The sequence below is a fragment of the Myodes glareolus genome, chromosome 1, assembly GCF_982192425.1.
Source record: "Myodes glareolus chromosome 1, mMyoGla1.1, whole genome shotgun sequence".
NCBI lineage: Eukaryota > Metazoa > Chordata > Mammalia > Rodentia > Cricetidae > Myodes > Myodes glareolus.
This window is the reverse complement of record NC_142026.1, coordinates 22,841,715-22,858,929: the sequence shown is the minus strand read 5'-3', so window position 1 is coordinate 22,858,929 and position 17,215 is coordinate 22,841,715. Positions and strand designations below refer to the sequence as shown.

The 17,215-nt window shown below is 41.2% G+C and overlaps 1 protein-coding gene across 4 annotated transcripts in view; it reads left to right on the top strand.

Annotated features, from left to right (window-relative positions):
• Positions 1-17,215, top strand: part of Dock10 (dedicator of cytokinesis 10) — a 261,047-nt gene that overhangs the window by 79,152 nt on the left and 164,680 nt on the right. The window lies entirely within an intron of this gene.

The following is a 17,215-nucleotide window of genomic DNA, read 5'->3' as shown; positions in this document are numbered from 1 at the left end:
GGACACAGATACTGTACAGAACCTTGCCTGTAGGCCACAACCACATGGCAATAAACAGATTAATAGAAACTGGTTCGTTTAAGATATAAGAGCTAGCTAGCAATACACTTAAGCTATTGGCCAAACAGTATTGCAAGTAATATAGTTTCTGTGTGATTAATTTGGGTCTGGATAGCTGAGAATGAACAAGCAGCCTCCAATCAACACAAAAGTATAAAAAGAAATCTCTTGCTACCTTTCCCTAAAATGCCAGCGTCTTCACACAGCTCACATACTCAAAAACTCCATGAACAAAAAGCAAAGAGCCCAATCTAGATTAAAGATAAGTGAGAAATAAAGAAATAACAGTGGGCATTGCCTAAGATTTACAGAAGACACCCTCTCCTCAGCAGCCCTAAGCCTGAGTTTAGTGACTTCCCTTGACATTCACCTTCTGCCTCTGGTTTAAGTGTGGAGTAGTGTAGTTACAAGTATATCTTGTGGCTGTTTCACAGTCAGTCAAACATTCAAGGCTTAGTTTTACTTTAAGTCATTCAACGTAATTTGTACCCAAATAATGCCCTTAATATTCTCACATTTGTAGTACCATGTAACCACATGTGGAGCAAAGATTCCACTGTAATGTTTCACACATTGGACTGGCGATCATTGTTCTAGGTAGAGTCATATGTATACAGGAAAAGCCACCTGTCACTTTTGTTAGTCAGCTCCAGGGCCTGCCCTGCCTTGATTTGCTTTGTGCTAAGATTAGTATTTTTATGGTTTTATGAATCAAAGGCTTAAAGTATTTAATTTCATAGATGTTATTCTCTTATTCTTAAACTCATTTTCAAATACTGCATGTGACTTATTATGATAATGTGACTATTTTGATCAGGGAAAAATGCCAAATGAATTGTTTCTAGTAGCTTTCTCCTTGACATTTTTGTTTACCTGCTTGATTTCTGATCAACTGCTGCCTTGTGTGTACAAAATCATGGTCCTAATTCATGCTGTTTTTCTGTAATTCACTGAAATATGTTCATAAAATGCATAGTGAGAATCGGAAAACAGAAGCTGCAGAGCACAGGAAAATCAGAAAGCAACAAGTCTCATGTTCCCTCTTTTTATTCCTTAATAAGATTTGAGAGCAGGGGACAGCAGAGATGAGTCAGCAGCTAGCAGGACTGGCTTGTCTTCCAGAGGACCTGGGTTCAATTCCCAGCATCCATGTGGTAGCTCACACCCAACTGTAACACCAGTTCCAGGGCATCTGACAACTTCTTCCGACCAGGCTTATGCAGACATGTGTGCACACAAAACACTGAAATATGTAAAATAAATAAGAAAACAAAGTACAAAAAGGGAGACCATTAAGAAAGAAAAAATGGGTCTCTGACTCTCAAGTCTGCTCTTGGGCTCTTCTGTTGGCTTGCTGTGTCCAACTTCGATTTGGTAGTTTTCGCTTCACCTTGTTCTATTTTGTCATGTTTGGCTAGGCTCTCAGAAGCTTGTTACTTTCTAATGGGAGACATAAAAGTCGTATATCCGGAGGAGAGAGGAGGTGGGGAGGAACTGAGAAGAATAGAGGGAGGAGAAGCCATAATCAGAGTATATTATGTGAGCAAAGAATCTATTTTCAGTAAGTGAAAATATGGGAGGGGGAGAATGATTTCTAGGAAACAGAGGTGAAGCACAAAACAGACCTTCCACTTTGACTTGCATTTTTCATTTTTGGCATGTTTATTTATTTATTTTAATTAAAATAAAATTATATCATTTCCCCTTTCCCTTCCCTCCTTCCAACCCTCTTGATCTTGTTCAAATTCATGGTTATGTTTTCTGTGATTATTGTTGTGACATATATGTATGCCTAAGTACATAGATAAAGCTTTCTGAATCTATTTAGTTTTGTTTATGTGTATATGATTGTATGTATATGATTTTATAACCAACCACTTTGTACTGGGTAACCAATTAGGGGGCTATCCCTAAGGAAGATTAATTCTCCCTCTTTCCATAGTCATTAGTTTCCTATAGTTCCCTGTCTAGGGTGGGGCCCTGCTAGATTGCCCCTTCCACAGCAGCATCTTTATGGGTTTAGGCATCGTTCAGGTCTTATTTAGGCAGCCATACTGCTATAGTATCATGGCATGACTTCCTTGTCATTTCTTCTCCCTTTTTTGTTTTGTTTTGTTTGTTTTGGTTGGGTCTATTTTTTTTTTTTGCCTTGAGAGTTACATTCAAGAATTTATAGTTCCGTTAAACTAAATATTCAGTTTTATGTGAAGAAATAATCCATAAGGAAAGTGGTGACAATCATTTAATATATTTGGAGCAGCATGTCACCAAGCAAGATTAGATCATTTAATGAATAAAACACCAAGGGGGCCATGACTCCGAGGAGTACTATCCACCTGTGTTTTAAAGTGCTCTCATATTGTATATGAGAGAAATGTGAGGCCTGCATGAGTATTTTTGACAACAATTTGAAGGGAAGGGAAGCTCAGACTGCAGATGATGCCCAGGCTAAGCACTTGGAAATACTGGTCATATATCTGAAGGCGTCGGAATGTCTGTTGTCCCCACTGCCTTGTGGTGGGGTAATGTTAATCAATTGCTTCAATTCTGCCATAGATAGCAAGTAATTGTACGCACTGGAAGCCACAGTGGCCTATTAATAATGCATCCTAATTTCTAAAAGTAGCATTTCTCTTGGCTCTTAGAAAAGTTAGTTTCTGTTCTTTGTTTATGTATATAAACTCATGATTGAAGTAAAGTCATAGGTGAACTTATGAGAAGAAAAACACATAATTATGAATATTATTTCTGACCTTTTCTACATAAAATTAGCACAATTCAAGTTTCTTGTTTAAGAATGCTGGAATAACCCTTACGACATAGTGTTTTAGGCTATAATAAACCTGTAATATCAATGTTTGAGTCAACCCTCAAAATAATAACAAGTCTGCATGTGAATACCTTTCTGACCTTCAGGTAGTGAACGCAAGAGAACCTAGTCACCAGAGCTGTTAGGACTCCAAACTGTCACTTTATGTTTAAATGCTAATAACAAACTCCCACATCTATAAACGTGTGGAAAAGAATACAGCTACGGGACAGATTGAGTTTCAGGCTACCTGATTGTCATTCTCATTGACAGTCATATTAGAGTGTCACTGTGATCGAAGGATCCAAGGTCAAGGTACTAGTTAGCCTCCCGAAAGATACCACAGTCTGTGGGAAATTAATTTTGATGCTATGTAAATATAAGGCTAAGGATTGTATTCTAATTCCCAAAAATGTGCTCCGGCTTCTAATTCAGAACAATTCCTATGGGTACAAGTCGATAAATAACAAGTCAAGCTGTGGAACAATCAAGGGGGAATGCGGTCACACGCTGTCGCCGACGACGTAAATTCGCAGGCAAAAGGCCAGAGCAGAGTGAGTAGGGCAACACCAAAAGCAACAGATACTCTCAGAAATCTGTTTAAAGATGAGAAGAAACCTCAGCTGCTACCGCAGAGCGCAGCACAGGGAGTGGACTCAGATGACCAACATTTGCACTAAGCTGAATCATTAATTATCTTCCCTGCTGACGGCAGTGCTTACTCGGTACTTACTAAACAACCATGGAAACCTGCCTATGCTTCATCCCATCAAGCGGAGATCTCACAGAGACCCAACAAAACTGAAGCCACTTATCTAAACAGATACTGCTTTTTCCCTGGCTCAAAAAAAAGCAATTTTATAGGTGTATTTAAAGGTGTATTTCTCTAACTGTTGTCCACAAGGATTTTGGTCATATTACCATGGAAAGTAACTCTGTCAGAGAGGAGTACCTTATCTGGTACTCAAAAAGAAACACGTTAATACTAAAAAAGGCATTGTCCTGACGTCTGTCTCCTAGACACCATGTGGATAACGAGTTCCTTTGCTTTGGCTCCCTTACAACGTATATCCTGTCTTTCCTATCTCCTGCAATCAAGATGCTACTGTCTTCTTTTACAAAGATATTTCAAATTTTATATAACTCAGTTATTTGCTCTCTGAATCAGCTGCAAACCCAGTTTTCTAAACTGTATGACACAGAACAAGTGGTCTGAAGCTGGGCATTTCGGTGCCTAGAACACTAGCCCTCAGAAAGTGGAGGCAGGAGGATTGAAGTAAGTTCGTGGACAGCCTGGGCAATGTAGGGAACACAACAGGAATAGTCTAAAGGCGACATGTGTGAAAATACATGTGGGAGACATCACGTACGTCATACTCCCAGGAATTTTGTTTCCATGTCGGAAATGCACAGCTCTGGGGAACTCTGCACCAAGGAGGCCTGTTTAGTTACACTCAGGTTCAAGTTTCCCAAGTTTAGTTGACTTTGGGCATCTCCTGAATCGTCAGACATTAAGGAACTCTAGAAACAGTAAGAAAACACAAAGATGCTGAAAAGAGGGAGTGCTGCTTACAGCTTCTGAACTGGGAATGGCACACTCAAGCCCTTCTTTCTATAGGAAAAATGCTACAACGGGAGGGGTGGGTAAAACAAAATACATTACATCATTAAGACTTCATGAAGATTATGCAAATGAGAGGAAGAAATGGAAAGTGAATATAAAGTCACCAGCCTTATCTTGTAGGTGGAGGAAATGCCATGCATGTGATAAAACCACATGGATGAGGATTTGAATGATAATGTTATGAACATTTGAAAGAAAATATTAAGGCATATTTTTGTGGTTGATTTTTACTATTTTGTAATGCAAGTTTCCCATCAAAGCAATTCTATAACTCTCTCCTTTAAGCTGTGAGTGAGTAAAGAACTTTATCTTTCTGATTATCCTAAATACTTAGTGTAGTGTCTGTGCTCATTCATGGAGTAAAGAAATGAGTGCAAACAGTAAATAATGCTTGCAAAAAGAAAATCCTGCCTCAACTAACGTGAGAGTGATAATGAAACAGGAAGTATGTGTAGGGCCTCAGATTGCAGCTAAAGTTCAGGGACAGGCCCCGGGAATCTCAAAGAGGAACAGAATCCCAGAAACAATGATTAATAAGTGTGCACAATGGGAACACTGCTTGGGTGTAAATTATGTCTGTGTATTTTGTTTTCATGTCATTTTTCGGGGGGGCATAAACTTATAGAAGAGACTTACACTTACTGGTAGGGTAAGGGCACTTCGTCTGATGTGCCCTGAGAGGTAAAGGGATTGGGATGTTACCTGTCAGAAAATTCAATGCACAGTGGTCACAAGGGGAGAAGGTGAGTGATTTTTCCAACTACCTTAACCCTGTTGTGTTCTCCAATAGACTTGAGGCTCTGGATTTCACACCAATTCTGCAGTAAGCTTTAGTAGTGATTGGCACAACAAGTCAAACCAAATGGCAGAGTCAGATGGTTCTGAACCTCGAGCACGTTCCAAAAGTACCAGTTTCCCTGTGTAGGCTGAAGTTCTTCAGCTGCATTCTAGTTGAGTGTAAGGATACTATGTTTGTGCATGTGTGTGTGTACATGCATGTGTGTGTTTTAAGAAACCTGTGAATTCAGATTTTATCAAGATCATATGAGAAACTTAAGTATGAAAATAGGGCTAATGCTCTTTTCAACGTTGTTTTACAAACCTTATCAAAGGCTGTGTCATGCCGGAAGGGACACCTGCTTATTTCTGCATGAGCTCTAGCAGAGGACAAGCATCTTTGGGGACACACCATGGGGACTGAGTATGCACAGCAATGGCTTCTGATTGGAAATTGTCTTTGTTTTCCAACTGTTACCTGAAATGAAAAATGAGAACAAATAAAGGCTTTTGTTTTTCTGGGCATTCATTTTCTTGAAGATAGATGACATGTATTATATTAATTAAAAATACAAAAATGTAGAATCTCAAGGATAAAAAAGACTTTAGGCAAAAACATCCATGGAAACTACTGTTTTGTCCAAGGTCACCCCAACACCCCAGGCAGAAGTGAATGGACTGAATCCATGGCTATTTTCCAGTTTAAAAAAAAAAAAGAATAAAAGAAGTGGCTTATTAAGGTGGGCTCCACTCCGACTACTGAAACATATAAGTGAAGACAAATTCAAGGCTGGCTTCCTAATATATACTCCTTATTGGCTATTGAAGCAAGGGGGAATACTAACTTCAAATCATGCCAGTGAGGTTTTGAGGCAATCTAGGTGCCCGATCTCCTTCCCAATCTATAACATCCTTGCAGTGCAATGAGAGGATTGAATGTCTCTTTGTCAGTGTACTTTAATACCTTCCCGTGTCCTTGGAAAGTTACGGAAAGAGCTTGGGGGAAGACAGAAAATGAGAGTGCCGGGTCCCCTCCCCCCGCTTGTCCTGTTCACAGCACCGAATTGGTGATTATAATGTTGGTCCTCGCCACATGTCAGGAGACAGCCCAGCACCGCTGAAACATAAAGACTGTACTGTTTACTGCCCTGGGAATTCACAGACCTTGTTTCAGCAGGAAAGTAACCGTGAAAAGATAAAACACCATATGATATTGGTTAAAGCGTGGCTTTCTTAACTTCCTTGCTATTTGAGCCTTTTGTGTGGGGCGAAGGGAGATGACAGGAATGGGATAATTGGAACCTTTTGTAGTTGTGCACCGTGGGGATTTGAAAATGAAATGACCGGTGTTGCAAAAGGCAATGAACGAAAAGAAGTCGCTGTGGAGGGTGTGAGTTTGCAGGGGTAGACAGGCTACTTCATGTCATTCTTTGCATCCATGCCAAGTAATTCACATTGCCACTCCCTAAACATTGTTGTGTCTCTGTCACTGCCACGTACAAAGCAGTAGGTGCCCATTTGGTGTCCCTACATCCCCTTCCCTCTGATGGTCAGATTACAGATATCTAGGACCTTCTTATACCCTCCTCCCAAACACTGGCTATAGGCACCCCGCTTCAAACCACCTCCTCAAAAGGATCTTCTCATAATCATACTTTATTGAGCACATTCTTAAATCCCAAACACTGCCCTAAGTACTCTACACATACTCACTGATGAAACCTCACAACATCTACTGAAATAGGCATTATGCCACTTTGTATGTGAGAGGGTAACTGAGTCCTCTGGGAAGTAAGATTGGAAATCTAACGTGAGCTATCTCACTTGTGATTGTTGTAATCTCAGGGGCAAACATCATGCTGCCATACTCATCCTCCATGTGGGTACCCTCATCTCCAGCTCACCTAGGTATCTAACTTGTCTCTCACAAGATCTCATCTAATATTGACTTATGGTGGTGTCCGATCTTTCCTCAGTATGACTAGAGGCATACATAGCCCCCAACAGAAGCACAAGCTCAGATACTCAGAGAGGGGAACTTGAAGTGTTGTAGATAAGAAGAAGTGGGTACCAGTAATCTAGAGGTGCTTTCAAGTGGGTCAGCATTTAAGAGGCACTAACTAAGTTCATCTAAGGAGACCATCATCATCCAGATCACTAGCCTGCAAGCTGTCACCATAGAAACACTGGGTCTGGATCCCAGCGTGGAGCAAACATAGGCTATATCCTTTCCTAGGGAAGCATTGCAATGTCTGGAGATGATTGAATGTCACAGTAAAACAGAACTGCATGGTTGGCAAGGGGAGAGGTGTTGCAAACGACATCTCATGGGGCAAATGACATCTCATGCAAATGACATCTCAGTAAGATGTGTCCCTAAACATTCCACAGTACAAAGGATTCCCCTTGGCAAAGAATGAAGTGATCAAAATGTCAGTAATTCACACAGTACAAAGAATTCCCCTCGACAAAGAATGAAGTGGACAAAAAGTCCAAATGTCAGTAATTCAGTTTTAGGAAATGTGATAATTTAGATAATAACTTAGAGAGACATGGCAAGCCTAGCCACCCTTATTAAGTTATAAACAGAGGAATGGCCCATGAAAAAGAGATGAAGAGAAATCAAAGGTGGGTGGAGCAGATAAAAGAGGAAGTTGAAAGTAGGTCTGAGGCCCAGCTTTTGATGACTGACTTTACTCCAGGGATTTCTCCTCATCCACCTCGATAGACACCATAATCCAACTGGTTAGCTAATTTCCATGCATTAGGGAAAGGAAACATTTGATTGTCGACTAAGACCTCAGTCTAGCGAAGTAAGCCATTATATAGAGAGGTGGTCGCCACAGGACTACTACTGGATGATTCTGTGCCTAAAGCACTGTTGGATGAGCGGATTTCCAGGTCACTGTTCCTCAAGGTATGGTCTGTGCAGTATCTGCAATGCCCCTTACCTAGATGCTCAGTGTCGCAGCAGATGGCTGGGCCTTGCTAAGATTGCGAAGGCCTGATGTTGGAATCCATTGTCTGACCATCTTTCTGTGTGACTGAGCATACACTGGAGAATTTTCTTCAAATCTTGTCACAATAGTGACTTTAAAAGCCATGATTTTGCACTGTATTGCCAAGGTGCTAACTCAGGTAACAGTGTCTGTGTGACATATTCTTGCACTTGGACTGACCTGGCTCTTTTCCTTGTTTTTGAATCTCTGGCATATATGCTCCATGTGTGGCTGAATTTCTGCCTCCTTGAATGTTGATGTATTGGTGCACCTCACCTTCTCCTACACAGCTGCAGGACATGCTTGTTGTAATCTTGTCTTTGGCACTGGGAGAATTGTACTGGGAGACAGGAATCCAGACTTTTTACAATTTATTCCATCTCCGCAAACCAGGCTGAATAGATGTGATGCCCAGAAAGGAGCTAATGCATTCCTCATTTTCTTATCATTTTCATTCTTATTTACCTGGTAAAGAGCAAAGCAGAGTATAAGATTTGTTGTTTAATTATAGATCTTAAGCTATTGTATACCAAAAGCTCAAAAGGCCAAAAATTTAATGCAGAGTGCACATTTAGGACAATGTTCTATGAACACAAAGAAGTTTTTTATTTTTATAAAAGCAGAGGGGTTTGATGATTTTAATCCATAATCCAAGACATTGCTGCTTTAAATCAAAGAACTGTTTTAGCTTTGTTACCGCCTTTTAAAGATCTCAAAGTATGAAATGGTAACAATGAAAAAATGGTTTGAGGGATGGGCACATTCGCAGGGATTGTACCTAAGCTGAGTTTGATCTGCTAACCAATGATTGTTGATGAATAGTTAATTGTCTGCATGATCAGAGTTTGGAATTACCACTCATTTATTTCCCATGTGAATTATGTATATAAGTCAAGTAGGATGGATAAGAATGTTTTATTGGCTCTGATTTCTTATCTTTGTGTATGAGAGAGTGTGGGGGTGTATGGGTATGCATATGCACATGTGTGAAGACTATGGTTGTGTGTGTATGTGTGCATGAGTGTGTGTGTGTGTGTGTGTGTGTGTGTGTGTGTGCGTGCAGTTATGAAAGCCAGAGGTCATGTCTTGGTGACTTCCTCAATTGCTTTCGAAGTTACATTTTTGAGGCAGTCTCCTCCTAAATCTGGAGCTCACTTATTCAGCTTATCTGGTAGCCAGTGAACCCCAGGAGTCCTCATTAACTTCCCTGGAGCTGGGATTACAGATGAATTCTGCTGTGCCCATCTTTTGAAAGTGGATACTGGACATCTGAACGCAGGTCTTCAAGTCTGAATGATGAACGCTTTACTGACTGGACCTTCTCCCCAGCCCCTGCCCCTGATTTCTCAAAGCATATCCCTTCACAAAGATCATCAGAGAATAAAATAAATCTATGATGGCGATATTCTATAAACAAACCAAAATTTCCACTGTGATTTGGTCTCCTCACTGGATACAATGTGATTTCTACAGTCCATTGTTAAAGAGTAAGCAACATGCATATTGAAAGTTAGCAGTAGTTACGGTCACAGGATGTCAGTGTTAGGAGCTTATTTTGTTCTAAAGGGAAAGGATTCTATTCTGTAGTTAATGTTGCCAACAGCAGAATGCTGAAATGGGGTCCAAGCCAGTACGCACAGAGATATCTCTGTCTCTGTAGAAAACCCCGGTGTATGCCAGTCTCTGTCTGCTGAAAAGCAACAGCTTTAGTTCAGAGCTCCTAAGCCCAGTAGAGCTGAGGCTGTATTTGTATGTGTTCACCTGACAGCCTATGAAAAAAAATTCATCTGCTCCAACCAAGAATGTCTTTCAGTTCTTCTTTCACAGAAAGAGAAATGAGACCATGATGAGAAACGTCTTGCCTTTGCAGACAGCGCATTGCTCAACCCTCCCCAGAGAAGCTGCCTCTTGTGGTAGAAGGCAGTTAACCCAGACACCCGCATTTCTTCCACCTGGGAGTGCTCAGCTTGAAAGACCATGCCTACATCACGTTCCTCATGTCAGAACTCAAAGATCTATGTGGAAAGGGATGCAAAAAAGTCGAAAGAGCCAGAGGTGGTGGCTGAGTTCAAGGCAGCTGTCTTCCAGACATAACAGAGCAGATGTACATTTGAGCTCATAAAGACTGTGACAGTATGCCCAAGATGTCTACCAGCTCCATGTAGACAAAATCCCAACATGGAGGACGGGAAGTGGGCATGAGGTTCCACTCCAAGGTGATGGAGCTACTTCATTAGATTGCTGCTGGCAGGAAAATCAGTTATCCTCAATGGAATGACGTCTGTATATAAACGACATTCCAGGACAGGCCTCACCCCAGGAGTAGTCAACCGACACAAACAGCACTGTGTAGACTTTTAACAGAGAAGGAGAGACAGAGGCAGGGACGGGAATAGGGACAAATGAATATTTGTCATTTGGGTGGCTAGGAAGGTGGAGGAGGATCTACAATGAGTTGGGGAGGTAGGTAAAAATGATCAAAATACATAGTATGAAATTCTCAAGAAATAAATAAAAAAAGTTATGAAAAATAAAGCAGGTATCCATCTTGGAGGGATTTCTGGGTTCTTTTCCAAGATGAAAAGGAGGGGAGGAAGGGGAGAAAGAGAGAGAGGTTGAGAAATATACAGAATACAGGTTTTCAGAAAATAACTATTTTTTAAAAAAATTATAGGCAGTAGAAGAGAAAGTGTATTGTCTTTGGAATAAAAAGTATTGGAAAAAAAGAACACTTTGTTCTAAGTAAACAGTTAGTGTACGGCCCTTTCAGGATAGAGCCAGAGGCATAAGAGTCCCACATCAGCTGTGGTGTTTGCAAGGTTGTTGGTTTTTTATTGTTGCCTTAGTGTCTGAGGATGGAGGCTCAGAGCTGTGCAGTTTGGTTGACCTTTCTTCCAAGAAGCATAGACTCGAGTGCTAGTGACTTGAATCGCACTTCTGTCTGGGCCCAGGCTCCAGTGAGACCACAAAGGATGAGGAAGTACCGCCTTGCTGCTCGGTTTCCTCTAGCCCTGCTTCGTGGTGGTAAGCAGTGCTTGCAGGTGCTCCGAGGACCAGACTCACTTTTTCCCCCTAAGCAGAAAGCAATGCCCCGAGCTCCCAGCAGGCAAAAGGAAAATCAACTGGAAACAGAAAAGAGCGAGAAGAAAACACAAGACAAGCTCCTTAGGCATTGTCCAGCACTAAGGAGGGAAGCTGCAGGTTCTGAAAAGCACCAAGGAAGAAGGATACAGATAGCATGCTAAAGATTAAAGTGGGCAACCCGAGCGAAAGTGCCGCTAACACATGTTCAGAGTCAGGTTTGAAAACCTGTGTGGCCACATGTGTGCACATGTAACTCTCAGCCCCTAAGGTTTCAGTTCTAATTTTCATAGTCATTTTTAGGAAGTGGATTCACTGACATTTTCTAGGAGATGTTATCCAGTTTCTGCCCAATTTTAGGCTCAATGATGATGTGAATGGCAAATAACCGAGTGCAATTGTAATTGAAGGTTTTAAAACATAACATAACTGAGTGTGTGAAACACGGTCTTCTTAGAGCTTATTTCTCAAGCTGACTGCCTTTGGGGTCGGTTCATATGTTTGCTTGTCCCTGGCATTTCACTTCCTCTCTTCCAACTTTGCTTATTTCTGCCATACCCTTATTTTCCTCCTCTTTGCTTCACTGTGATGTTTTCCCAGTAAACGAACTACAAACTAAGTCTCAAATTACTCCCACTCAGTCTCAACTCAACAGGAACCTGGATCCCACTTAACTGCTCGGTGAAACCACATTCAAAGGCCAAGTGTTTTCTTCATCTACACCTTCTTCTGGGTATCTTCTTAAGTTTAAACATACTCTGAAATGTTAAACACTCAAAAGGCCAAACCATAGCTGACGTGGATGGCATCCTTAAGATGTTCTGTAATGCTTTGACTGGCTCTTGGGAACCTATCCTTCCTGCTGGGTTGCCTTGCCCAGCCTGAAGACAGGGGGAGGTGCTTGGTCTCACAGCAGCTTGATACCCGTGCTTTGTTGATGTCCATGGGAGGCTTACCCTTTCCAGAGAGAATACAGAGCAGGGGTGGTTTGGGGGGAGGTGGGAAGAGGGGAGTGGGAGGAGAGGAGGGAGGGAAGGCTGCCATCAGGATGCAAAATAAATAAATTAATTTTTAGGAAAAGATGCTCCTGTAGGAAAATCAAATGCTAACCTCTTAGTGCTAATGTGAGAGGTTTTCGAAGTTATGGATTAAGGTTGTGTGATGGTTACTTCTGAATGTCAGTTTGCCACAACCAAAAGAGGAAAAGAGCCTAATGGGGGAATTTTCTAGATTAGATTGGCCTGTGGGGGATGTATCGTGACTTAACTGAGGCAAGAGGAGTCACTGTGAGGCACACCCTCTCATGGGCTAGCCCGTGAACTGTACAAAAGAGGAAAGGTAGGAGGGCAGGAACAGCAGCGAGCAAGCAGCCTGGGCACACGTGTTTCTGTCTGCTCTCGACTGTGGGTGAGATATGACTAACTGCTCTGAGTTCCTGCCTTGACTTCCTCTCAGTGATAGACTGCACCCTGGAGTCAGAAGCCACACAAACCCTTCCCTCCCCTGTGCTGTACTTGGTCAGGGTGTTTTATCACAGCAAGAACCAAACTAGGACAGGTTGCTAATCAGACAGCCTGAAAACAGAAGAATTTTGTGCATCAGCCTGGAAGAGTCAGACTGCTCTCCCAAAGCCTCAAACTCCCAGCGTTCTCCCATTTTAGAGCAAGAGAAGCAGAGAAAGATGAACCGCAACATGGGCCAGTGGGCTTTCCATTGGAAGAGGGGTTCAGCTGCTCCTGACTTAGAAAGGCACCTTAGCTGTGGAGTTCAGGTAGCCTCTAGAAGCTGAGCCTAACATTGTGTGATAGACAGCAGAGGCATGGCTACTCTGGGCCTCCAATGGCAAGAAATGCATTTGCCAGCAACAGTCCCATGAGCCTGTAAACAGATTCTCCCCCAGCACTTCGAGAAAGACCACAGAACTGCCAACATCCAGATTTCAGCCTCATAGGACTCTAGGGTGCTCAGATTTTTTCACTGTTGAAAATTGGGAGATTATAGTAGGAGTTGATTTCAGTCTCTGGGTGAGTGACAATTTTTTTTACAAGAACAATGAAAAACAAAAACAGACTGCTAGCGTATTTTCTGAAATTTCTGATATCTTAGTATTCAGATTGCTAATTCTTTTAAAGCATGGTTAAGACTGTTTGTCTTAACTTCCAAAGAGCTATTGAAAATTGAAAACGAACTTTCCTGGCTGTATACACAGTCACTGAATGCATATACAAGAATGCATAGGCCTGAGAGTTTCCTACTTTTTTGGATACGTCTGTATGTGTGTTTATTAATTCTTTGAGAAAGTCATACAATGTATTTTAATCATATTAAGCTCTTCCCCCAACTCTGTCTAGATCCACCTCCCTTTTTTTACCCACTCAGGTTTTTATTCTCTTTTTTTCAAAAGCCCATGAAGTACCATTTACTCTTGAATGCATGACCTTCCAATAGATCAGGGTGGCCCTATCAAGGAACATACATGCCTTTAAAGAGATCTGATTCTTCTGCTAGAAGCCATAAGCTGCCAATAGCTCCCATGCAAAGGGTAGGAGACTTCGTGTCAACCTCCTCTTTCCATGCTGGGACTTGGTCTGGCCTGGCAGGGCTTGTGCTTTCTGTCCCAACCACTGGGAGTTCATATGTGCAACTGCCCTGCAGAGTCTTAAAAAAACCACTATTTACTGGTAGTCATCCTCCTCAGGCTCTTACATTCTTTCTGTCTCCTCTCCCACCATCATGGCTGAGCATTGTAAGCAAGGGCTATAATAGAGATGTCCCATTTAGGGTTGAGCATTCCTCAGTCTCTCATTCTCTGTACCTTTATCCATTGTGGTCCTCTGTGTCAATTGCTACCTACAGCAGAAACAAGCTTCTCCAATGAAGGTTGACAGATGCACTATTATATGGCTATAAAATGATGAGTTATTAGGAATTGCTTTCAATCCATGTCTATTCAGCAGAATAATAGTAGTAGGTTTTCCCCTAGACCTCGTGACCTGTCTAGCCACAATTTTGTGGACCCCATCACGATGCCAGTTACAAGTTCCATCTTGTGAAACAGGCCTTAACTCCAATCAGAAAGTGTTTGGTTACTCCCATGACATGTTTGCCACTATCGTACCAGTGGTCTTCTCTTGCCAGGCAGTTCGTGACTGTAGCTCACAGAACTCACAGCTGCATAAGATGGATGATTCCTTTGCTCCTCTGTTAGCATACACAGCACCTTCCAGCACTTTCACAGCTAGGAGGGCATGAGGCCTCCAGGGGAATACAGGCCTGATTTCCCCATGTTTTATGACCCAAGTACATGGTATCTTCAACAATAGGGTCTTGTCATCAAGTTCTGGAAATTAAACAGAGCAATGACAATAGGCTATAATGCTTGGGTGTCTACAGGACCTCACTAGCCAACAATTCCATTCCCAGAAATGTTTTTTTTTATTTGTTAACCTCTAGTGCCTAGTAGGGAGATGTTTACCTTATCATGGGGGTAATTCCCTTTAAATTCTTTTCATATATGCTCATATGTCTATATTATATAAATATAATATTTATATTATATTAAGCTTCAACAGTATCAGGTTTCCATATGACTTTTTCAAATTTTTTCAGTATTTATCATCTCTCCTCATATTCTCTCTTATATCCTTCATCCTAATAACCTACCCCAATTTAACCCTTTCTGTTCTGTTATTCCCCCTTAACCATTTATCCTACCATCTTCTATATCCCCTCCTGGAAATAATACCCCAACACCAACACCTAACTAATTTCATGAACTCTGTGAGTATTCTAAATAAAACATATATTTCTGAATATCCAAAGGTAATATCTATCAACAAGAGACAAGGTGTGAAGTTTGTCTTTCTGGGTTCAGGTTATCTCACTCAGGATGACTATTTCCAGTTCTACCTTTTCACCCACAAATATCATAATTTTGATTTTAGATTTTAGCTACTTCTTGTATTACATCTCTTCTGAGATGATGGATCTATCCCTGTCTCAGGTGCCACACTACCTTATTTGTATACTTTTTGCCAGAATGCCCGGGCTCTGCAGTGTGCTGATAAGCTCAATAACATCCCAGGATTTTCTGAATTGCCTTCCATCTGCCACATTCAAAGAAATTTTGGGGTCATGATTTCTAGTCTATGATAATTTCTGCAAAATTCAATTTACTTCTGCAACCTCTCAAATGAGATCTTTCCATGACTTTCTTTTTCCCATCTCCAAACAGGCTCTTGTCTGCATTTTAGGGACATACCTTTCTCTGTCTTCTTAACACAACATTCCATCACTGAACATTCAATGTAAATAAAGAAACCTTTTCTTCTTATTCCCTTGTAATAGGATCTATCTCTCTGGTAGCCAAACTCAGGAACCTACAAGATCTCAATCCTAGAAATGCCGTTAACTGAATTTGGGTCTCTTGTTATTGTGACCCTAACTATTTTCCTGTGTAAGACTAGGGTGAAAATAGCAATAATAACAAGCTTACTTGGTGGTCAGTTTGTTAGAGTTTAAATAAGCTCTTGGGCCAATACCCAGCACCTACTGTTTACTCAACAAATTCCTTCCATTATTTTCTGTTTGATTGCTAAGTCTTTCTGTATAGTCTCCTCAGAGCCATTGCTATAGACTGATACAAATCCTTGGAAACTTAGTCTCTGCAACCTCTCCTGCCTGTAGCTGCCCAGAGAGGATTCTCCTAAAATATCATCATGATTATTGTTCAGAAATCCCTCAGTAGTCATTATCATTTTCAAACCCAGTAGAAGCTTTCGTGATGTTGACATTCAGAGCCATAAAGGAACCATCTCTGGCTTCAAATTTCAACCGTCCACTCCTCTTGTTTAATTCTTGGCTGTAGGTAGCATTGACTTCCAGCTTTTTCCTAATATTTAGTTTTGTTGTAACCCTTAACCTGTATGTTAACTAATAACTGTGCTTACCATCTAACAGTCAATATAATACATTGACTTTTTAAAAGCATCACCTGAATTATCCTTACAATTTCTACAAAGTAGTCACTATGACTTGTCTGTTTGATAAGTGAGGAAAAAGAGACCTGAAATGGGTGAGCAATTAGCCAAGAAAGATCAGTCTCTGACACCGTCCATTCTCCCCTGATGCCTGTTCATATTGGGTGTCTTTACCTTCAATATTTGTTCCCTTGTATTCACCTTCTTGATCCTCAATGATTATTCAAAGCTTTCTCAAGAAATACATTTCTATACAGCTTGCCCAAACTTCTACAAACTCTAGTGGGATTCTCTGTCCAACACAGCTTCTTAAAACTGCAGGAACTGTCACCCATTTCTCGCAAAGCCCAACAATGCCCAAAAATATCACCTAATTAATTCTGATCATGTACTGGAATCGAGTGTCTTGTCTGATGAACTTGACAGTGACTCCTTGTGATTGGGCCATTGTCTGGTTTATGTTTATCGATGATTCTTGCTCACTGTCCTCATTATTTTCATCTTCCAACACATTTCTGACAAAAAAGGACTTAATCAGAATGGGGCAAGATGCAACAGGATGCTGGTGATGCCGCCTTTAGAGCTCCCCAGTGATGCCATCCCATGGACCATGCTCTACTGAGCTATCGGGTTTCCCCTCCTTGGCAGTCACCATGAGTTCTGTCTAGCTGATATCCCCAGATACTTCTAGGTAATGGCTCCTTTAAAGGAAAGCGGTGTTCAGCAGTCAAAGAAATAGAGAAAGGAGATAGTCAAATTTCTTCCTTTCTTTCTTTCTTTTTTTTTTTTGCCTCAGGCTGGGCCTTGAAATTTTGTCTCACTATACATTGGATGAGTTTTTCTCTCAAGTTATAGCCCCAGCAAAATGAACCAGTTTCAGATTGCA